This window comes from Pelobates fuscus, chromosome 3, assembly GCF_036172605.1.
Source record: "Pelobates fuscus isolate aPelFus1 chromosome 3, aPelFus1.pri, whole genome shotgun sequence".
NCBI lineage: Eukaryota > Metazoa > Chordata > Amphibia > Anura > Pelobatidae > Pelobates > Pelobates fuscus.
The window spans coordinates 49,753,715-49,779,073 of NC_086319.1; the positions used below are offsets into that span (position 1 = coordinate 49,753,715).

Consider the following 25,359-nt stretch of genomic DNA (forward strand, 5'->3'; position numbering starts at 1 on the left):
GCTTTTAAAATGCTTGGATTGTTCCTTTAATAGTTGTTTATTTGATCTGCCTGATTAACATGACCTGGTGTCATTTTGAACAAAGTAAAATTGTATCTTTAGATTGTGAAAGTCAATATGCTAGCAAATAAAGAGATGAAAATTAAGTTAACTAAACATAATTCTGACCTTCATGGCCTTTACAATAATGCTGATGGCATTGCAGAAATAATACAATGTAACTTGTTGGAGTAATGAAGTGGCACTCTACAACCTCCGTGTATAGTAAGTAGAATGCTAAGCATTGTAGACAGCCAATCTCATTATTTGTGGACATGGCGGCTGCTTTCATAGCATTACATTTATTCCACAGTACCACTCTGTGTGCGGACGGAGCAAATTTCAGATCTGTCCATCTTTTAATCTACACACTTGCAGGCAATTGTTCCAGTAAAGTATCAATTCCATCTATACCCATCCAAATGTGAACTTGTCATTCTTATGATTAAGGGATGATAGACCACTATAATGCTCTTACCCTAGTCATCTTGTGCCAAGAGCAACCTTGCCTCATATTATTCTGTCATTATGAAACCGTCTTGGTGTATAGATCCGGGATGAGCAACCTATGTCACTCAAGGCTGCTGGAGCCAAACAGGCTGTGGTCCATCAGGAGTCCCAATGAAACTTCAGATATCTGCAATAACTGGTGGTATGCATTGCAGCATTTAGAAGAGATCTCAGATCACTTCCCATCAGGACTTGTAAATAGGAATCTGCACTGAAGTAGAACAGCCCACAGCAGCTATCACAGCTCCTGCCCTTGACCTGTACTTGGCCAGCCCAGTCTCCAATGGACCCCAGGGAAGGCATACCCACATATTTAGATATACGTAGAGCTGCAGTATAAGCCTCCCCGTCATACAAATAATAAAAACAGCCCACACACACAGTCCACAAACACACCACCACTGACCATCCACATACACACATAGAACCCTACATACAGACAACCACATACACTATGTGATGTGATATCCACACACACAATTCCACAAGTAGCTCTTATACACAGCCCACATTCATAGGTATCACATACAATACCAAAAACTACTCTTGAACATGCGCAATATCACAGCCCATTTACGCACAAATACAATACTACAAAGCAACTGCAGCAACCATAAGTAACACAAGCTGAATACGGCAACATACACTTCTCAATTTTAACAAAATAGGATTGGCACACAAAGTGACTTTAAGATCTTGTTTTAGCACAGTACTGTTGCAGTCTCACTGCTCAAGTATCTGCCGTTTATGAATTAAATCACTTTTGTTCTGTTTATGAGTTCCTAGTCACACCTCCCCTAGCTGAGATTCCCTTAAAAAAAAAAAGTTTACATTTTCAGATGTGACAAAGTGTACTTTAGAAGTTTTTATCTCTTGACTGCAGGCACTAGCAGACTATAAACAAGCAAAAAGAAAAGCATTCTAAATTAAACAGACTGTGAAATAAAGTTTAAAAATTAGATCTCGATTTACAGGAAATGTGTAGAGAGACTGTGTAGGTCACATACAGGGGAGGTGTGTTTAGGGCTGCATAAACAAAGTGAATTAACTCTTAGATGGCAGAGAACTGATCAGCTAAGAGGCATAGTTTGCACACCAAAACCACTCCATTAAAGGATTACTCCAACCCCCATGATCACTTCAGTGATGTGAAGTGTTAATTGTGGTAGGAGTATGTATTTGCAGTGTTTAGCTTGAAACACTGTATATACGGATTCATTGTTAATTTTGTGTTGGGGGCTAGTGGTATTATCTATTGTGAGCATGTGATTGGACCACATGAAGACCCTGTGAAGCTGGATTCAAGGTGAGTATGTGTGTAGGGTTTGCAGGATTTACTGCAAATCGAGTGGGGGGGTGGGGGGGAGACCCTTTTTTATAGTGCACATTACAAAGAAAAGCCCCCCACTAAATGCACTTTTCAAGTCTTTTGATAATTTTCTTTCGCATAGCATGATGCTGTCAAACACACCCAGTGCTTGTCACAGATAATTTGCTATTATATTAGAAATAAGGAGGCTGCAATGCCTATTGCCTGTGACTGGTCATATCTAAAAGCTCTACTATGCTGGACACATGTGCAGCTGCATCACCAATACATGAAAACCAATAATTTACAATGTAATTCTAGCAGGAATAGTAGCCCGTTTAAAACAAACCAGAACCCACTCTTTATTCGGATTGTATCCCTGGAGAATTCTGCAATACAGGTAACAAAGTTCTATATAATAGTTATAATTTCTAAGTAGCTTTATAATTTTATATTGTGTTCCATAGGCATATATTAACATGCCTTTTCCCTTTCCAGATGTCTCTGCATTGTCTAATCAATGAGGTGATTAATCTAATCCATGCTAACGGAGATCAAATACATGTGCCACCATATCCAGTTCAGCTACTAACTCAGAGCAAGGTATCAACACCTAGAAATATGCAAACATTTTACATATACTGAATGAGTCTGAGAAAATAAGGGATCACATCCTGCAAAGTGTGCAATTCATACATGCTAGCACTGGAAGTGTGGTAAGACAGAAATCTTTACTGCCGTATAATGAACAGAACAGAACTACTAACACAACAAGCAAAGTTGTAAAACTGTAACATGAAACTGCTACTCCTGGTCGCAATTAACATACATTGGAACAGACAAACGGCGGGAAAACATAAAATGGAGGGTGAGAATAAATTTGATTAATACACAGATAGAAAACGTATGCTGGTGATATACACTACGACATATTACAGCTCCCTGGTAACATGCTGAATAAATCCACATGCAAGTTTCTGCCATGGTCTACAAATCTACCATTTCTGTTCACAATCATATGCTTTCATTATATATATATATATATATATATATATATATATATATATATATATATATATATATATATATATATATATATATATATATATATATATATATATATATACACATATATATATATATATACACACACACACACACACACACACACACACATCTGCACACCAGTCAAGCCATAAGACTTGCTTTTCCCACAGACAAAGCTGTTGTATACAGCAAACAGACTCAAATGTGATTCTTTGTTGAACTAATTTGCATATGCCCACCCAAAATCCTTTGCGGTAGTAACATCACTGAAAATTTGGGATTTCTGTGGGAAAGGCAAGTCTTATGGCTTGACTGGTATGTGCAGATATTTGTTTAACACTGTATTGACTATCCACAGACTTCAGGTGGAAGGGGTTTTCAATTACAATTTTTCCCCACCATAACTTTTTTGTTTTTTGCTGTGTGTACACACACAATTTGAAACCTTTTATTTTGGTTGTTTTTTTAAAACCAAAATCCAAAAGGGTCAGTGACCAGAAACAAGCCATGTACAGTACTGCAGTTTTGACCTTTTAGGTCTCGTCAGCATGGCAACAGTTCTGGTCTTGAAATTGAAGTCTTTCTGAGAGCACATAGCTAGGTATCAAAAATATTACACGATACTCACATAGTCCAAATACAACAAATTACGGTTATGCAGCACCTGCTGGGCATATTTCAAGCTGGGCTTTGAGGGGGTCTTTCATGGGCAAAAAACATCCAATATGAAAGCACTCACTATCCACTTCTTTTAAATCAATATCTGTGTGCCCCAAAACAGGCACTATATAAATCAACACAATACAAGAATGAGCACTCAGACTTTTTTCAAAAGTAAAAATGTGTTCAATATGTAGAAGGTAGCAATAAAAGCATCATTGTTTCAGGCTCGAATGCATCCTCTCTCAGGATACAATACACGTTTTGAAAAAAGTCCTGTGGAGTATCCATCTTCTTGTAGAGTGAGAGAGTGTGTGTGTGTGTGTGTGTGTGTGTGTGTGTGTGTGTGTGTGTGTGTGTGTGTGTGTGTGTGTGTGTGTGTGTATGTATGTATTTTTGATTTCTTTTTTTAAGAATAGGCTTTTTTTTATCAGGGTGTCTTTTTACTGTTTTACATTACCGTGCCCCCTGTATGAAATAATAAATCAATAAATAAACACCATTAAATGGGCTTATTCTAGCTCCAGGCGGGTCAGAGACTACAGCACGATCCCAATTCAAGGAAATAATCAAGCATGATGAAAAACATTCACAAAGCTGTAGGAGCTGCATCTATGCTGCCGTACACAAAAAAAAAAACATCACTTCACATAGATGAAGTGATTTGGTGATTAGAGTCCCATAGGCTCCACTCATTGACAAAAACTGCTTTATCTGTTCTAGCCGAATCTGCTCTTTTTATGGCGGTACTGTAGCACCGTTTCCTGCCAAGGCACAAGCTGAAAATGCCTCCTACCTAATGCTTAGATAGTCAGCTCAGATGCCAATTTTTGTCTGTTTAATATTTAGTTTATCCTCTTATTTTCTGTTCAATACCAGACCCAGCGAGTGAATAATATATAGAGGCTACCTCGTGGATTCTTATTGATGCCTATTTTAATAAATAGGGGATACTGCAGCATAGTCATTGTAAAATGTTGATGCCCTGATTAATGTTTATAATCTTACATGACGCTAACCTTGCATTTTGTGTAATATCAGTTGTATACAGTGCTTTTGATAGACATTTTCCACTTCACATTTTTACAAAGAAAAAAAAAATGTCAGTGTTACTTCAAAACTCTCAGAAAACAGGCAAGAAAAAGTGTAAACAATTTGATTATGTTGCACCAACACAATTACATCTGTGTCAACAAGGATGTACACCGTTCGTAAGTTCTTAAAAAAAATAATCAAGTGGGCTAAACTCTCTAGTTGTTAACACAACTAGCACACAAGTCGACCATTTCTTCTCAGGTACTGACCCAACAGAAACAGTTCAGGCAAGAGCTTCACACTCTCCAATTAGAAAAAAACTGAACTTATGCATACACTATTAAAAGCAAAATTTTACTCAAATAGGAATAAAGCAGGCCACATGCTGGGTAACAAATTTTAAAAACAAGAAGCATTTAAATCTATGCCATACTTGACGATAATGGTCACAAAATGTATGACCCACAGCAAAATCGCTAATGTCTGCACTAAATTTTACAGCACACTATATAACCTTAATTCCGGTCCAAAAACTCCACAGGAGATACTTTTTTCATGTAAACTCAGTGCCACAAATCAGTGAAGGCTTCCAAGCTTAATATCCGTATCTCTTCTAATAAAATAGAAAATGGCATAAAATCTCTAAACTGGGGAAATATCAATAGAGTCGGATGGCTACACAGCTATCTATTCTTTATTACCACATCTCAAGAATTTTTTTTTAACCACTGTATGAAATCAGGCACTATGCCATCAGAGACGCTTCAGGTGCATGTAGTCACACTCTCGAAACCAGGGAAGACCCCAAATAGATAAGACCAATCTCGCATTTTAATATACACTACAAACTTTACGCAAGATGCTAGCTAATGGATTAACAGAAATGTTACCACAATTGGTCTATTACAACCAGGTGGGATTTGTGAAGGTGAGCCAAACCTCGGATAATACTAGGCGGGTGATAAACGTGCTGAATATAGTTGCACGTAACAAGGTCAGGTGTCTTCTTCTCTCACTGGATGCGGAGAAGGCATTTAACTGAATACATTAGGGGTACATAAGACGGAAATTGGAGGCCTTTATCCCGGCTATTATGGCCCTATACCCGCACCAAGGGCACGTTCTACACGACATTGCAGTGGGAACACTCAGTGCTACCACAAAACAGAGTGATTCACATTCTGTGGTCCAGCGTGGTGTGCTCCCACTCTGGGGGAACTCTATTAATCCATGGCACACTCACTAGAAAAATTCTGCAACTCTCACCAATATCCAGAACTGATCCCATCCAAACGCTACATAACTGGATACAGGGTTTTAACATAGAAGAATTGCCAAGAAAGGGTCTATCACATATTGGGTTACTATATAAAGACTCACACTTAGTATCCTTTGAAGAACTCAGAAAAACATACCAAGGGATGACTAATATAGATATATACAAATTAAACACTTCTCCAAGAACCATTGGAAACACATGATGCAAACACAATTGACCCCTTTCAATCGGGAAATATTTCACATTAAGGGTAGCAAGGGGCTAATCTCAACATGCTACCATGCAGCACAAATTGGGGGAAACATAGATTGCACTGCCTTTCAAAAGGGATTGGAAAAAGAACTAGGTCACATCGTATTGGACCAAAACGGGTCCATAGCGTTCAGACAGACAACGGAAGTCACAAGATGCACTAATCACACCAAACTACTAAATAAAATTATTTTTAAATGGCACACAACACCCAATAAGCTCAGATATATTTACAAGGGTTAGTCCAATTATGTTGGCAGGGATGTGGGAAGGTGGGCACTAGGCTACACATCTTGTGGAGATGCCCAAAACTAACCCCAATCTGGTAAGCTACACTCTGTTCATTAAGGAACATACAGATATTACACTGCCCAGCTACTCTTTTGATGTGCCAATCCAAGGCAGGGAGTATAAATCTGGGAGCATTAAAATCACTAATTGTCAAACTCTGAAAAACCACAACACTCCCCCACAATCTCACAGGTCATAATCACAATTAAGAGAATTTAAGCAACTAGAGTAAGCAGCCCATTCAGCTACAAACACTATGAAAAATTACAAAACAATCTGGGGTATTATAGGCTGGTGTGGGATCTATGCGATTATACCTGACCAGTTCATTCTAATGGATTGTGTGGAGATGTGTGGAATGGTAACACCTGACAGAGGAGATGACACTCTTATGCCTTACACACAAAACAGAACGTATACTACCACATACCGATGGGTCTCCTTGAATTCACTGAAATACTTCTGTAATAATGCTATTCCCCAACGTGCTACTACTCCTTACTTCTTTGTTCCTCTTATGGTAATCATCTGTTTTGGTTTTTTTTATTTCCTATGTACTTATGTATCACAAGCACTTTCTAATGTTTGATGAATAGAATGAGTGACATTGTATTGTAATGTGACTATATTGCTTAATAAAAAGAATGACAATAATTAAATATATACATACATTATATATACATACACACACACACACACACACTATTGTTATGTAATCCTTACCACAAATTAAAGGAGCACTATAGGGTCAGGAACACAAACATGTATTCCTGACCCTATAGGGTTAAAACCAACATCTAGCCACCCTGGGCCCCTCATGCCTCCCTAAAAATAGTACAATCTTACTTTTATTTAAGCCTGAAGCTGTAACTCTGCATGCTGTTTGTATCAGAAAAACAAGCTGTCTGCTGACATCATCAGAAGTGGTAGCCTGCTCCAATCACTATGCTTCCCCATAGGATTGGCCGAGACTGACAAGGAGGCAGATCAGGGGCAGAGCCAGCACAATTCAAAAACAGCCGTGGCCAATCAGCATCTCCTCATGGAGATGAATTGAATCAATGAAGTTCAGTGTCTGCATGCAGAGGGAGGAGATACTGAATGTTTTGATGCATTTTAGGCAGCCATGGCCCAGGAAGGATCTCTAACAGCCATCTAAGGAGTGGCCAGTGAAGTTATCACTAGGCTGTAATGTAAACAGTGCAATTTCTTTGAAAAGACAGTGTTTACAGCAAAAAGCCTGAAGGTAATGATTCTACTCACGAGAACAAATCCAATAAGCTGTAGTTGTTCTGGTGACTATAGTGTTCCTTTAATAGATTTTTACTTTTTTTATGTGTAATGTTAGACAAAGTTTTATATAGACAAAAACATCAGCAACTGTAAAGAATCATTTTCAGAAAAGAAAATTATGGAATATCAGGGAACTGATAGCTTAGCAAAGATGGCATCTGACCTCTTTAATGTTAAGAGAGATAATTGGGAAAACCTTATAAAACCACTACACATGATTATGTTTATTTCAAGACACTGACAAAATCCAGGACTATTTAAACGCTGAGAATACTATTTAGTTATGTCCATATTAACTCGTTTTAGTGCAACCAAGATATATATATATATATATATATATATATATATATTTTTTATTTTTTTTTTAACTATGAAGAAAAAAAACTCCCATCGGGTCTTGATTAAGCCAGAAACCTCAAATTTAAAATAGAATGCTAAACTTTTCCCATAAAAGATAATTAAAAAACAGATCAAAACCCTCTTTGCAAAACACTACAGTTTACTGGGGAAACACACTTTGATTCCTGGGTCAGGAATGGGAAAAAAAAAAAAAAAAAAAAAAAAGATATTAGAGTTTAGTAGCAATGCAAATCAGACCATGGTGTATATCAGATCTGAGTAAAGTCTATGAATCCGTAAATATAAAACTAAAGTCACTACAGCATCTTAAAGGACCACTATAGGCACCCAGACCACTTCAGCTCAATTAAGTGGTCTGAGTGCCAGGTCTCCCTAGTTTTAACTCTGCAACTGAAAACATAGCAATTTCAGAGAAACTTCTGTGTTTACAGAGTTAATCCAGCCTCTAGCGGCTGTCTCTCCGACAGCCACTAGAGGCCGCTTTCGCGCACTGAAATGACGCTGGACGTCCTCATGGATTCCAGAGTCAAATAAGATCCCCATAGGAAAGCACAGAGTAATGCTTTCCTAGGGGCGGGTTTGAATGCGGACGTCGGCAGGGGAGGAGAGGTCAGCAGCGCCGAAGGAGCCCAACGCTGGATTAGGGTAAGTGACTGAAGGGGTTTTAGCCCCTTCAGCCCAACGGGAGGGAGGGGGACCTATTAACCCTATAGTTCCAGTAAAACAGTTTTTCCTGGCACTATAGGATCCCTTTATGTATACACGAACATGTCCACCATAAACTACTCTGCTCAATGCTATGGCCACAATATTACTACAAGTGTGAAAGAAAGGCACACCAGCCATGTTGCTAGTAGAAGTAACAGAATGACCATTCAAATCAGTCACTCAAGTTCACAGTGAAGACCGCTCAAATGTCTTATGTGCCTGTTTGCAATTGTCTTATAACTTCTTGAAGGTTGAGAGATCTACAACAAAGAAATTAACATTTGTTTCTTAGCACAGGCACCCATGTCTGTATATCCTATGTGTTACACCTATCATTTAAAACAATGTCAATGCTAGATGGTAAATGGTTCACACGGTTTGTCTGATTTACTTTGCATGATACACTTAAATTCACTGAAAGGAACACTCCACTGCCCAAATGGGCTAAAAACATAGAAATCGTTATTTAGTAGATTTTCACGTATGAATTAATTGGGGGTATACATCTTAAATCAGTTTGCAAAAGCTGCAGTTCCTATGATCAACTTGAGCGCGCACATACAGCATTCTGATCGGAGGTCAGTGGATGCTGAACTGAGGTCTGATCTGAGGTATGCAGGGGTGGGGGTGGGGGAGAGAGGCAGGCTCAAGTAGAGTGCGCCTGTCACGTCTGTCAGCTCAGGGAAGCCAACGGAAGCAGGAAGAAACCACCCTGGCTGTCTGGATGACAAGGGGTATTTGTTTTTTAAAAAGCGAGTTTGTCTTAAAAATCAGCACTTTTATGAACGGTCATTATTATGGTAATCAAGCTTGATGATCTCACCAATCCTTTCCCATAGGAAAGTATTAGAGGCTATTGCGCTGCAAAATGCTGCGTCAGTCAGCATCTCCTTATACAGATTAGTTGAATCAACACATCTCTATGGGGAACATTCAGCACCTCTATGCAGAGCGTGGAGACACTGAATGTAGGTGCTGCACACTGTGCATCACTAAGATTGGAAGCACTTTAGTAGCTGTCTTGGTGACTGCCACTAGAGACGTCACTAGCCAGCAATGTAAACATTGCAGGGACAGGCTATAGACACCAGAACCACTACATTTAAGCTGTAGTGGTTCTGGAGACTATAGTGTCCCTTTAAGAATTATATTTTTCTTGTTGAAAATAAAGGTTTGTAAGTTTAAATAAAACTGGCTCCTAACTTTTGTAGCTGGCTCCAATGCAGATGTGTCAAGCCCTGAACTAAGCTATGGGAACAGGAGTGCATAGACCTGATCATACCTTCAGTGGTTAAACCACTTTGTAATGATTTATCCTCAAAGTTTGTCCATGGCGCAAGAGAGCTCTGCCTCCTCTGTTTCTTCCTTTGGTCACCGTCCACCGCAGGAAGGTTGGCCTTGGTGGCCACTGATAGCTTAAGAGTGGCATAGTAACAGTTTTTTTAGTAAAGTATGTACTATCAGAATAGTTACTCGCAATAGGCAGTTAGTGATCGGTCAAGAGAATCAACCAACGCTCTCGGCCTATCACTGGGCTGCGAGGCAAACCTTCCTGGAGTGGAGAGCGCCCAAAGGAATAGAGGATGCAAAAATATGTTGGTGGGGATAATCTTTTAGGTTAAACCATTAAAATAAAAAATGCATTGAAATTGTTGTGTGGTTAGGTCACCTCTGATGCTGTACACAATACATGTTTCACATAAACTTCCAAAAGTATGGTAAATACTAATATGTGGTCAAACCTGGACTTAACCAACCTCGGGAGCTAGGTTATCATGGCTTCCAGATAATAGCTTCTGAAAAAGAGAAATGCAGGTACAACGGCTACATTAGTATGGTTTTACTTTTGCCACCACAAGTAAATAAGTCCTGTCTGGACATGTCTGCAATGTTGGACAAATAAAGCCTGATAACTGCACCGCAGACCATCTGCCGGCTAAATCTCTCCCTCTCCTTTTGATCTTTGTAGCTGCACCTGGCTGGAGATAGAAGGAATACACAAACATGCAAACAGCTAAATAAAGTTTATTGCAAAAAGTCAACTGCAAAGTTTAGGCCAAAAAAAACAAAAAACAAAAAACATCCCAATCTACATTACAGTCATGGGTTGGTTACATTTAAAAAAAATATAGTTTACAATTTGCTACATTTTGATGTTTAGTAAATAAACCCAATTACATGAACTATACAAAACTGCACTTCGTGTGAATGTATAACTTTTTTGTGCTTCTTTAATCAGTGTTTTATATGAATATGAGTGTCTAAATGGATGTTATATACACTGGGTGCTCCGAGAAGCAAACTAAATAAGACCTCAAAAATTATACATTTGACAGAACTATGAATTATGTCCTTCAGTGCAAAATGTGGGATGGGAGTATAAGAATGTGTTTGCAAATCAGCGGCACATAACTCCTTAAAGGACCATTATAGGCACCCAGACCACTTCAGCTTAATGAAGTGGTCTGGGTGCCAGATCCAGCTAGGTTTCTTCTATAAACATAGCAGTTTCAGTGAAACTGCTATGTTTATAATAGGGTTAATCCAACCTCTAGTGACTGTCTCATTGACAGCCGCTAGAGGCGCTTCTCACTGTGATTTTCACAGTGAGAAGACGCCAGCAGCCATAGGAAAGTATTGTGAATGCTTTCCTATGGACTGGCTGAATGCGCGCGCACCTCGTGCTGCGCATGTGCATTCAGCCGAGGAGGAGAGTCCCCTGCCCGGCGCTGGAGAAAAAGGTACATTTAACCCCTTCCACTCCCTATAGCCCGGCGGGAGGGGGGCCCTGAGGGTGGGGGCACCCTCAGGGCACTATAGTGGTCCTTTAAATGCTCAATGGACTATGCTTCTTTAACAGGGATTGACAACGTTTGAGATGGAGCCAGCTCGAATCTTTAAAGACGAATGGTCACTTCTCTAGAATCACACAATTAAATAAAACATTGGGGTACAGCTGGAATACAAGTCCACATCTGCTGTAAAAAAAAAAAAAGGGGGGGGTGGGGGGGGAGAGAGAGATTCATGTCTTCTGTAATAAGCAAGCATGAATCTGGTCGTGTTTTCTCAAATTTTAAGAATGCCATCTTCGGTTATTAAAAATATTTTTTTTAAAAATAACCACATTAGTTGTGGTTCCAGTAGTGCCCTGGCACCCCCTTCCTCATTGTAAGCAGTCAAAATACATCTAAGCTGGAAGTTGATGATCAGCTGAAACTCTTGGCCAACAAGCTAGCCCAGCACTGCAGGGCTTGCTCAGGAGAACTAAAAGAAACTCTCAAGCAGAAGCTTCTGGTTATCTGTTGGCTATGGTGAAAGAAGCAGGGCCTGGTGGACCCCAGGCAAGAAGTGAAACTGTTCTAAAACAGTTTGACTTCTTACATTGGGGGATACAAGGGCACTCCATGCACCAATGTTCTTTTAACTGAATAAAAGAAAAGAAAAAAAAAAAGACTTTCCAATCTTGCTGAAAAAAGCACTACACACTCAAAGAAACATTTGCATCTTAATAAAAGCAAACATTTTTAGAAGGTAGATGTACTCTAAGTTGCAAGCCGCTGTGGTTCTCACTGAAATGCAGTCTGAATGGAGACGTATTACTGTAACAGCCTAAATGATTATATAGAGACTCTCTAAGGCAAGACTAGTTCAGTAATGCTTTAACCCCTTCACGATGGGTGACGGACGAGGTCCGTCATCCTGGGGATGCCCTTAACGACGGGTGACGGACCTCGTCCGTCACGCGGTAAAATTAACCCCAGATCGCCGCAATCGCGGCGATCGTGGGGTTAATGGTGCTCCGGTCTGCCTCTGCATTAGAGGCAGACCGGGAGCACCGGATCGGGCTGTCCCAGCTCATGTGCCCGCTCTGACAGCATGTCAGAGCGGGCACATGTGCTCTGTATACTCACCTCCGCCTCCCTGCACTTCCGGGTTCACTGTGAAGTGCAGGGAGCCGGATCAGTGATGATCCTGCCCCCTGGTGTTAAAAAAAAAAGTTAAATTAAAATCCCACCCCCCTTTACCCATATTAATAAAAAATTAACCCCTTCCCTGCCAATTGATCACTGACTACAGTGATCAATTGGCAGGGATTACATTTTAATATGATCTGATTTTTTTTTTAACCCCTGAGGGTTAATTCTTTTTTTTTTTTTAACCCTCAGGGGTTAAATTTATTTAATTAATTTAAATATTTTAAAATGATAAATTTAGCTAGCTGGGGAGGGTGGAAGTTAGTGGGGAATTGGGGGATTTAGTGTTAGGCTAACTAGGGGTTAACGTTAAAAAAAGTTGGGGGGGCGTGGCCTGGACACTGAAGGGAGCGGACGCATGTCGGACTAGCTCCCGCGGCACATACAGCATACGCATGATAAACGGCATTTTCTCACCCTCACAGCGCCGCAGACCGGGCTCAATAACACCCAAGATGGGCAAAAAAGCGAAAAAGCTCAGAACCCTCGCGGGGGAGGGCTCCAGAAGTATCAGCGACCTACTACAGCAACCGCGGCCTAGGCCCAAAATGGCGTCGCCGGCGGACTCGACCTGCCCCTCCTCCGATGAAGGAATCCTCGATGCTCCCGATGACATCCCGAGATCGGTGGGCCCAAAGACATCTTTACTGCAGGGTGACCCTCAAGCCCCAGCCACCAAGGGCGACATTCAAGCCCTGCTGAACAATATCAGATCTTTCTTTAACGCAGACCTAGACATCATCAGGGAAGACATCTCCACGGTCACGGCGAGAGTGAAAGGTGCAGAGGAGTCCATCTCTGATATAGCCCAACGCCAAACAAGCGAAGCAGAGCAACTGCTGCAGCTTCAGGCCGTGCAACATTCCACCCAAATCCAACTAGAGGCGATGGAAGACGCGAGAAGGCGCACAAACCTCAAGATCAGAGGCATTGCAGAAACGGTAGACGACCTGGAGCTGCCGCATTTTATACGCCGCCTACTCACAGCATTGTTACAGCAACGAACTGCCAAAAACATACAATTAGATGGCTGCTACAGACTGGCCACCTCAGCCAGAGCCCCTGCAGGGGTACCTCGAGATGTGATGGTACGTTTCCTTATGCTCAGAGACAAAATGGCGGTCCAACGAGAGACGAGAAACAAAGCTCCCTACCCCTTCGAAGAAATGCAGCTTCACTTCCTACAGGACCTATGCCGCTCCACTCTTACCTGGAGAAGGTCCCTCCAACGGATCACGCAAGCGCTGAGATCAACCGGAATCGCCTACAAGTGGGGACCCTCACGAACCCTGATCGCCACGAAGGAAGGCCGCAACTACACTATCTCCTCAGCGGACGAGGCTACAGCCTTCCTGCAAAAGTTGGACATAGCACAGCCTGAGACAAGCATCGTGAAACACACAGACACTTGGGACGTCTCCAAGATAGTCCCGTTTACCCCCCGAGCAGGCACAGGCCGACAACCGCAGCGTAATGTTGCACAAATGCTTTGTTAAAATGGACGTTGAACCGTTTAGTTTATAAGTTTATTTGTTTGCTCCTGACAGTACCAGGCCGATATCTGTAACATCTTACCCGGCTCCAATTCCCCCCCCCCCCCCCCCCCCGCGCTCAGGGGTTAATGAGCGATACTTCACAATTCAAGTAGTAACTGTTTAATCATACCTAAATGTTCTCAAATCAGAAGCTACAGCCACCCATGCCCAAATAATTATACACTATCAACAGACGTTACTAACACCCTTTCCATACGCTACTAAAGACAAGCCACACCAGCAAAGGTATTCCTTACTCGCTCTTAAAGCGGCACATTACCAAAGATATAATACTTAAAAGCCTATAAGGCATGTATTTTCTGAAACGGCAACTGTTTTCATCACTGCTTATGTTTGTAGGCTGTTTTAACTCCCCGTATCACCTTTTATTTCTTAGCCCTAGTATAATTAGCACTGTGCTACTTACATATCCGTACAGTCGACCACCCTCAATATACATATGCCATATGTATTATTATAAACACATATGTTAACAGCGTATAGCTCCACCAAACTGTCTCGGATGATATCACTCACGTATTATCTGACACAGCAACTGTTTTCATTACTGCTTATGTTCGTAGGCTGATTTATTTCCATGTCTCTCCTTATATCTATTTATTTGTGATTTATTTTCTCGCTCAGGTAACATCAACACCGTGTTACTTACAACTTTGCACGGTCGACTATCCTCAACACACTTAGGTCTTCTGTAGTCTTCATAATTCCTAGTCTACCAGCGCATAACTGCCTCCAATGATATACTTCACGTTTTATCTGTAACAGCAACTGTCTCCATTATTGTTTAGGTTGGTAGGCTGTTTTACTCCAATGTTTCTTCTCTCATTTTTTAACTCATGTAACATCGGCACCGCACTGCTTACATGTCTGAACAGTCGACCATCTTTAACTCACATAGGCCTTATGTACTCTTTATAATTCATATGTTAACAGCGCATTAATGTCTCAAATGTTATAACTGCAATGTCAGCTTACATTTTCCTTTTCATTTGCCTTACAAAAAAAACAAAAAACCGGTGCAGCCTCTTATACCATGTTAACCGATTTTTCATTTGAACTATTTTGATGTTTATAACGTGTCGTTGTAACAATCTGATTCTACTCGCACCACAAAAATAAAGAATTGAAAAAAAAAAACGTTAAAAAAAGTTTTAAAATAAGCTTTAAAAAGTTAAAAAATTAAGTAAAAAAAAAGTTTTAATAACGTTTAAGTAAAAAATAAAAAAAAAAATAAACCCTTTACCCAGTCCAAATAAAAATTAACCCCTTACCTGCCAGTCTATCACTGCCTACAGTGATCAAAATACAGATCACAGTATTATACTGTGATCTAATTTTTTTTTAACCCCTGACGATTAACTTTTATTTATTTTTTAACCCTCAGGGGTTAAATTAATTTAATTAACTAATTTAAATATTGTATAATTAAATATTTTGCTAGCTGGGGTGGGTGGGAGTTATGGGAAAATGGGGAATTTACTGTTAGTGCTGCTTACTGCTAGTTAGGGGTTAACGGTAAAAGAAAAAGCTTAGAAAAATGTTAAATCTGTAAAAAAAAAGTTTTACGAAAGTTTAGGAAACTTTAAAAAAATTAATAAGCAAAACAAAAGTTTAAAAAATAGTTTTAAAAAGTAAAAAAAGTTTTAAAAAGTTACAAAATTAATTTAATAACGCTCATTACCACTACACCTGGTACAAGCTAGCGGAAAAATGATCCCATGCTAAGGTTCAAAATATGCCTTTTGAAATACCCTGGGATGTCTTCTTTAAGAAATGGTATGGCTTTATGGGGTATTTGGATTATATAGCCTGGTAAAATACTCTAAAATGGGACATGGGCACAGCGTAAAAATTTAAAGTTTGAAAAAAAATGGAATGGCTGTGTCCCAAATGTGCCCCTCCGATGTCCACATATACCTGGCAAAGGTACATACGGGGGTATTTTTGTACTCAGCCGACATAGCTGAGCAACATATAAAGTATTATAGAGTGGTGGTACACATAAGGTTTGCAAAATATACTGTGCAAACTCACTTTGTGTGTCAAAAAGGCAGAAAAAACGCTTATTACCACTACACCTGGTACAAGCTAGCGGAAAAATGATCCCACACTAATTTTCAAAATATGCCTTTTGAAATACCCTGGGATGTCTTCTTTAAGAAATGGTATGGCTTTATGGGGTATTTGGATTATATAGCCTGGTAAATTACTCTAAAATGGGACATGGGCACAGCGTAAAAATTTAAAGTTTGAAAAAAAATGGAATGACTGTGTCCCAAATGTGCCCCTCCGATGTCCACATATACCTGGCAAAGGTACATACGGGGGTATTTTTGTACTCAGCCGACATAGCTGAGCAACATATAAAGTATTATAGAGTGGTGGTACACATAAGGTTTGCAAAATATACTGTGCAAACTCACTTTGTGTGTCAAAAAGGCAGAAAAAACGCTTATTACCACTACACCTGGTACAAGCTAGCGGAAAAATGATCCCACACTAATTTTCAAAATATGCCTTTTGAAATACCCTGGGATGTCTACTTTAAGAAATGGTAGGCCTTTGTGGGGTAGTTTGAATTTAAAACTTACGAAGATGCTTGGAAATTGCATATAGGCCCAGCGTCAAAATTCAAAGTTCTGTAAAAACTGATATGGCTTGGTCTCCAATATGCCACTGTAGCTTCACAAAATAGTGCCAAAGACATTCATTGGGGATGTCTTTTTACTCAGAAGACTTAGCTGAGCATAATTTGGGGGGTTTGAACTTAGTGGCACATATGAAATATACAAAATGCCCAGCAAAAATGCAATCCGTATGTAAAAAATGCACAAAATTATTTTTTACCACATACTTTGGCATGTAATGGTAAAAAAATGGGGGCATGTTAAGGCACAATATGCACCTTATGAGATACCCTGGAGTGTCTACTTTTACAAATGGTAGGCCTTTGTGGGGGTTTTTGAACAGTCAAACTGTTATAATACCCCAAATGGAAGCATAGGCTCATTAAATCCGTCTCTCAAAATTCTACTGTGAATACTGAAAAGGACAGGTCTCCTGTATGGCACTGTAGCTTCACGAAATAGTGCCATAGACATACAATGGGGGTGTCCTTTTACTCAGAAGACTTAGCTGAGCATAATTTGGGGGGTTTGAACTTAGTGGCACATATGAAATATACAAAATGCCCAGCAAAAATGCAATCCGTATGTAAAAAATGCACAAAATTATTTTTTACCACATACTTTGGCATGTAATGGTAAAAAAATGGGGGCATGTTAAGGCCCAATATGCACCTTATGAGATACCCTGGAGTGTCTACTTTTACAAATGGTAGGCCTTTGTTGGGGTTTTTGAACAGTCAAACTGTTATAATACCCCAAATGGAAGCATAGGCTCATTAAATCCGTCTCTCAAAATTCTACTGTGAATACTGAAAAGGACAGGTCTCCTATATGGCACTGTAGCTTCACAAAATAGTGCCAAAGACATACAATGGGGGTACCGTTGTACTCAGCAGAAGTAACTGAACACATAATAAAACTTTGTACAGGAATAGCACACACCAACTTTACAAAATACACATGAGAAGTTCTTTGTTATACGTTTGTGTGCGAAAACCCCCCAAAAACACAATTTTACTCCAATATTTAGCAGAGGTTGGCGGTAAAATGGCTACGTAGAAAGTGTCAAAACAACCTTGGGTAAATAGCCTGTGATGTCTACTTTATATAAATATATACTTTTGTGTGGCAATTTTGTTTTATTTTATGGCTATTAGGCTTACAAGACAAACATACCAAATTCTAAAATCGCTCCACATTAAAATTTTATTTTACTCCTTGTGCTTTGTGACCTGTAACTACCAAAAAAAACTTAAAATCCCAGACACATTATATATTCTGTAAATCAGAACAAATAAATGAATTTATTTTTAATTACTTTCCTTAACCTGCACTAATTATGCACACATTATGATTGCAAAAACTGTAAAAAAAAACAATATTTTTCATTTTTTTTGCATTTTTCTGTATTTTTTTATAATAAGTAAGCATTTATATATATATATGTTATATCAAATTAAAGCCCTTTCTGTCCTTTAAAAAACAGTATATAATATGTGTCGGTGCAATAAATGAGAGAGATGCAAATTGCAGTTGAACGCAAACAGCAAGAAAATGCAAAAATTGCTTGTGTCATTAAGCGTAAGTCAAGCTTCTGAAGCTCTGTCCTTAAGGGGTTAATATAGCTTCATGGTTGCTGCACTGTTTCACTATTCATGCAGTTGAGAAGTACTTTCACAGTGCTAATGTCAGGAATTCAAAGTGAATCACAAATGTTTGCCATAGCAGAAGTACTGAAAACATAGCCGGCTGCTACTATTGTGGCCTATACATTAAAATGGAGATTGAATTCCTGACAATTTCACACGTTCGTAAAAAAATCCAAATAATGTTTCTCGCCACACCTGTACAAGACCGTTCCAAAACCAACTCACTTTGTTTGGCACAGTCTCAGGTTAGTTATAAGAATTAGTGTATGTTCTATTAAGCATTTTTCGACATTTTTGCATTAGAAATGCAGTATAACCAAACAGAGTCTGGAAGAAAACATCTTGTGATAGGGAACCTGAATAATGAGAAGACAAGGTCCCCCTTCTTGTGACACAATTTTATCTATAAACTAAATTATGCTTGTTAAACTGCCAAAAAAATGTACTGGAATGTTATATTTAAAAAGTTAGCTTACATGTTTGGAATTGACACGATCTTCCAAAACACATGCAGGTCAAACCAACAATACTCACAGAGAACACACACTATCACTGATATACATAAACATGACCACTGTATCAACATGTTGACAGTTTACAAAAAGTAGCTACAATCTGCATTCCGGAATAAGATGTATTCTATCCGTATGTAAGGAATTTTAAAAAGTAATTTTGTATTTTGGCAGCTCTAGATGTCAAAACTTGCATTTTAAAAATGACAACTTCATGCAGATAATATTAAAAATGGTATATAGACGTAAACAAAAACAAAACAAAAAAAAAGTCAATAATGCTTCTTGACTAAACTGAGAATTGAAGAGAATGAACAATGATGACCACTATAGTCACCCAGACCACTTCAGCTTGACGAAGTTGTCTGGGTGCCAGGTCCCCCAGGTTTTAACCCTGCAGCTGTAAGCATAGCAGTTTCAGGGAAACTGCTATGTTTACATTGCAAGGTTAATACAACATCTAGTGGCTTCCTGACAGCCACTAGAGGCGCTTCCGCAACGCTCAATGCGAAAATTGCATTGAGCACGCAGAACGTCCATAGGAAAGCATTGAGTAATGCTTTCCTATGGGCGGTTTGAATGCTCATGAGGCTCTGGAAGTCCGGCACTGGATTAAGGTAAGTGGCTGAAGGTGTTTTAACCCCCTTCAGCGAAGCAGGAGGGGAGGGGGGGGGGGGGGGGGGACCTAAGGACTGTATAGTGCCAGGAAAACTAGTTTGTTTTCCTGGCACTATAGTGGTCCTTTAACCCCTTAAGGACACATGACATGTCTGACACGTCATGATTCCCTTTTATTCCAGAAGTTTGGTCCTTAAGGGGTTAAAGTGCACCTGCCATGTTATATACAGGAATATTTTTTAAAGTGAACGTCAAATTTAGGTCCAGTGCAGCTGAAATGAAAACATAGCTGACTAACAGGTTTTTTTCCCAGTAGGCTATTTTGACATTAAATTTGAAATTCTCTGAATTTTCACCCAAGTAAATAAATTAAATCTCATAATGTATGCTTATATTACAGATCACTCGATTCCCTCCATATAGCATGCAAGTAGTACTGCTAGGAAATTTTAATCTGGCCTCTTGTCAACCTATCGATTAATTCTCGGCATAGAGGTCTATGCAGAGATTGAATGATAGGAGAATGAAGTGGAACTCTCCGAACAGTTGGTTCTCCTGCTCTCTTCAAGGAGTAGCACACTCCCAATGAGCATGTCTAGCAACTGCTGCACAAATATAGGCATTGAATAGCTGGGGTCATTCCATTCTGACGCCGATGCAATCATGTCATCATAAGGAAGGATTGCCCTGCTTAGGGAAGTGTCCTCAATCAGACACAATGTTACTTTATCAATCTGCCTTCGTCACTACAACAGAGATGCCTGTGGGAAGAACAAACGTGTTTGCCAGAAATCTTTTTTTTAATATACTACAGGGCTTAATACTTCTATTCGACCACTAACCACTGCCAAGGAGAAATTCAGCTTTGAATGTGCCATAGACTCCCTGTTGCTCTCAATTCTGTTTGATAGTAGTATCTTATTGAAACTGTAGCTGCACAATCTATATCTGTGATCGTATGGAAAGAATTACACCAGGTCGGAACCATAAGTTTAAAGCTCTGCTGAGAATGGAGTACAGATAAGTAGCAGCAATATACACCCCTGAATAAAATGTCTTCTATACCTATGATAGGAATTCGGCACAAGGGACGCAAACAAAAAAATCAATTCAATCACACTTTTAACTTTATCATTGCTGAAGCCAAGTTCTAAAAGTATTTTTTTTTTCCTGGCATAGTTGTTAAGACTATAAATATTAAGGAGACCACAGCCAGATGCACAATGCATTTTGCAACTCCTATTGTGTAAGCTCATTTGGGCAGGACCCTCTTCACCCACTGTTCCCATATGTCTTACATAATGTTAGAAATAAATGTTTGTTTACTATTGTACAGCTCTGCAAAATATGTTGGTGCTATATAAATAATTTTAAGTGTGTGCACTCACATGCTTGGTCCAATGCCATGGGTTGAAAAGCAGAAGGAAGTCTTTCAAGATCAAAATACGTTTCCCTGTCTAGTACCTTGGAACTTGAAATTCAGAGTTCTGTACACTGCATTATAAGTAAAGAATGGATCACTGAGGAATTTCAAAATGTAAAAGGACAGCCAAAAACCATAACCACTGCAGCCTGAAGGGAGCCTACAGCTGTAGCTCCTGTTTACGGTCTTTGCCTGCAGAGCTAAGCAGGGTCATGCAGGACCCTGCTCACCATCAATTTTGAAACCACACATAACCACCGACATGGGACAGCCCTCATTGCCACTGGACAAAAGAGGTGTGCAACGTGCTTGGCATGCTCCCAGTTAAATATGTATAATTGTCAAAACAGGCCATATACAGGTCTTGGAACAAATTTGCTTGGAATTTAGGAGCCAACTAAAAAAAAAAAAAAAAGCTTTATTTTCATCAACAAAAATACAATGTATAAAGGGGCCTTATAGTTACAAGAACCACTACAGCTTAATGTAGTGGTTCTGGTGTCTATAGTATATCCCTGCAGGCTGAGCAATGTAAACAATGCCATTTCAGAGAAAATGTATTACACTGCTGCCCAGTAACACCTCTGGTGACAGTCACTCATGCACCTACGGTCAGCGTCTCCACGCTCTGCATGGAGTTGCTAAATGTTTCCCATAGACACACACTGGTTCAATCCATCTCTATGGTGCGCAGTAGCCTCCCAATGCTTTCCTATGGGAAAGAAATGGCTTGGCAGAGATCAAGATTGATTATCCCAGCAATGGAGGTGGGGCCAGCCATGGCAAGACTAGCACAGCGATTCCGTCCGATCGTTGGGGAGCCAGTCACTTAACCCCTTAAGGACACATGACGTGTGTGACACGTCATGATTCCCTTTTATTCCAGAAGTTTGGTCCTTAAGGGGTTAAACACTTACTGACAGCCAGAAAGGCGCACATTTACTGACAGCCAAACACACAGTGACACATTCTCTCACACACTCACAAATTATTATTATTTATTTTATATAAGTCTACACAGCCTCCATACCTTTGGGAGACCTGCAGTGGGTCCTTTCTCTGGGGTCCAGTGTGACTGCTAAAAACTTCAATCTCTTCTTGCTCTGCTTCCTCACACGCCATTTAGTGATGCAGGGGCCACAGCGACGTCATATTCCGGCTAACAGCATCACAGCATGACACGCAAGGTAGCAAAGCAGGAAGAGCCGGCCACCCATCGAACAGCTCCTTTGCCACCCACCTGCATTGCTTGCTGTCGCCTCCATTCCCCCTCTGCTGGCCGCCACGGAGGAGCAGATTCTGCATCAGCCGAATGGGCTGAACACCCAGGCATCAGGGCAAAATTCCTAATCGCCATAGCGACCTGGCACCTGAGATTTATCGAGACCTGGCTATATAGACTTTATGATTCTTGATGTAACAGACAAGCGGAAAGGATCTAGCTGCAACAGACATGGACAGGGATTTTTTCACCATAAGCCATGTCATAATCAAGGGGATTTATAGGGTTTGGAGTGATTCTTTAAGGGTGAGCTTGTCAAATCCTGGGTGTTTGTCAGTTCATTAAGCACTGGCCACCTTAGAGCTCCCCAGAGCTGCAATCTTCCTCATTTTATTTATGCGCCATGCAGTGATGCCGGGATATGACGTCATCCTGGCCCAGGCATCACTATATGGTACGCGAAGGAGCAGAGTAAGAAGATTAGAGGATCACAGCAGCTCCACTCAACCCCAGGGAAAAGATCCGCTCCAGTTCTCCCAAAGTTAAAGAGGCTGGGTGGATGTAAATTGCATTAAAACAAATAATTTGTGAGTGTGTGAGATAATGTGTGTGCCTGTCAGTAAATGTGTGCGCAAGTAAGCTGCAGTGGTTCTGGTGAATAAAGTTTCCCTTTAACCCCTTAAGGACCAAACTTCTGGAATAAAAGGGAATCATGACATGTCACACATGTCATGTGTCCTTAAGGGGTTAAGAATTGTATTATTGTCATTGAAAATAAAGTTCTTAAAAAAAAATTATAAAAATATTTTCATAAATTGTCAAGCCCTCCTTTAAGGCAAGCAAACAATTATAGGGGGGGGGGGGGGGGGGGGGGGAACCCGAATATCAATAACAGGTCACTACATCACATATATTGTTTTTGGTGTATCATGACTAACGACTGCTTTTTGGCCTATCCCATTAGTTTCTATAGCCTTATTTCATATTTTTTTATTTTGTCCACAACATATTTAAAGGATCACTATAGTGTCAGGAAAACAAAGTCGTTTTCCTGACACTATATCATCCTTAGCACCCCCCTCCCAGGGTCCCCCCCCTCCCTTGGCGCTGAAGGGGTTAAAACCCCTTAAGCCACTTACCTTAATCCAGCGCTGGTGACCTCTCCTCCCCCGCCAGCTCCCGAGTGGAGCGGAATGCGCAGCCGCGGCCAGAGCCCAGCACGCATTCAGACAGTCCATAGGAAAGCATTTCTCAATGCTTTCTTATGGATGTTCTGCACACTGGATGTGATTTTCGCATCCAGCGTCTCAGAAGCGCCTCTAGCACTAGAGGTTGGATTACCCTGCAATGTAAACAAAGCAGTTTCTCTGGGTTAAAATCTGGGGGACCTGGCACCCAGACCAGTTCATTGAGCTGAAGTGGTCTGGGTGACTCTCGTGTCCCTTTAAAATTGTGTTAATGCTAGTATAGCATATTAGTAATGATGGGAAATTGCCAGAAAACTGTATTTAAATACAAACCTGGCATAGTACGAGTAAAGAATAAAAGGTTATTCATTAAAACGATGAATTGTTAGGATCTGAAGATGGAATCTCAACTGCTTGGCCAAATGAAGAATCTGGTAATATTTGCAATTGCCTGGTCAATAATCATTTTAATGAATAATGTTCCCATTGTCTAAAGATGCAAAGGATTTGGAACCAAACTAAAATATATAGCACTTTTAAGATTGTATTAATTGCCCAATGCTATTGACTCACTAAAACATGGAGGAACCATGCTAAGGACATTACTGTAAAACACACATGCTCAAAAGTATTTGGCTGTAAACCAAATGTATGCTTGTAGTACCTGGTATAATTGAATTTAAAAACCAAAGAACTGGAGTACAAAGTAAAAACAACAAATCGTGTGATACTGCCCAAATAAGATGCAGAATGTAAATTTGTTTTCAATGTACAGTGCTTTTTGTCAAGTGGTATTATACGATTTGTCACTGAAAATAAACAAAAGTGCAATACTAATGCCAAATTATGCTACCTTTAGCAATATATCTAGAGCCATAGCTGTGTTTCCCCCCCTTTTAATGTACTGTATCTATGCCAGAACAAGAGGTTTTGAATTTCAAATCCATTTTCTGCATGAATTATGCACTCACTCTTAATACTTAGCAGGAAGATAAATGTTTCAAATATCTTCTAGTTTTCTATTTGGAATAAGGCAAGGTGTATACGGCATTACAGGGAATTTAAATGTTAACTTGTACAAAAGACAGAGGTTGTTTAATATTGAATTTCTGTAATGCTAAAAGTCTGCGAGCCATGTATTCTACAATTAGAAAACTATAGATGGAATCTAAAAAGCGCATATTTTAAAGTTGATCAAATGCTCACCGTGTAATTCATAATCAACATATTTGCTTACATGAAAGTGTGACAGTGACACAAAATAATAGCCCCCTTAGTTGACAATACATTTTACAGCTTTTTAAAAAAACACCCCTTGTACTTCTACCGGGTTTTTAGTTTGTATTTTTTTTTAGTTTTTATTATTTTATCGTTTTTGATAATTATTCACGACACAGTGCTGCAGAATATTCTGGAACATAATAAAGAGCAGGCCCAAGATATGTTATTGACTTTATATGCCACTGCAGATTATTGCAAATAATTTGCAACAAAATACCAGGTAAATACCAGGTAAAGTTTCCTAATTGCCTGTGGCCAGCATGGGACATGCCTTTAACGTTATCTGCAATCATAGGTGTATTCTGTGATTATTGACAATTATCTCCTTTGTATCAATGCTGAGACTTTCATGGAATTCTTATTATAAACCAAAAAGTGACTTCTGATGGGCACAGTACATGATTTATAATACAACAAAAGGAGAAGTGAAAAGGCTTGCTAATTTTTTACTTTTTGAACAAAATAAAATTCATTCTTATGTCGGATACAAGTAAGATATCTTCGACATGATATCCCTGCCGGCTTTA

General features: G+C 39.7%; 1 protein-coding gene across 1 annotated transcript in view; it reads right to left on the reverse strand.

Annotated features, from left to right (window-relative positions):
- The window catches only part of CNOT2 (CCR4-NOT transcription complex subunit 2), a 58,894-nt gene that overhangs the window by 32,441 nt on the left and 1,094 nt on the right, over nt 1–25,359 (reverse strand). The gene's annotated exons all lie outside the window — the stretch shown is intronic.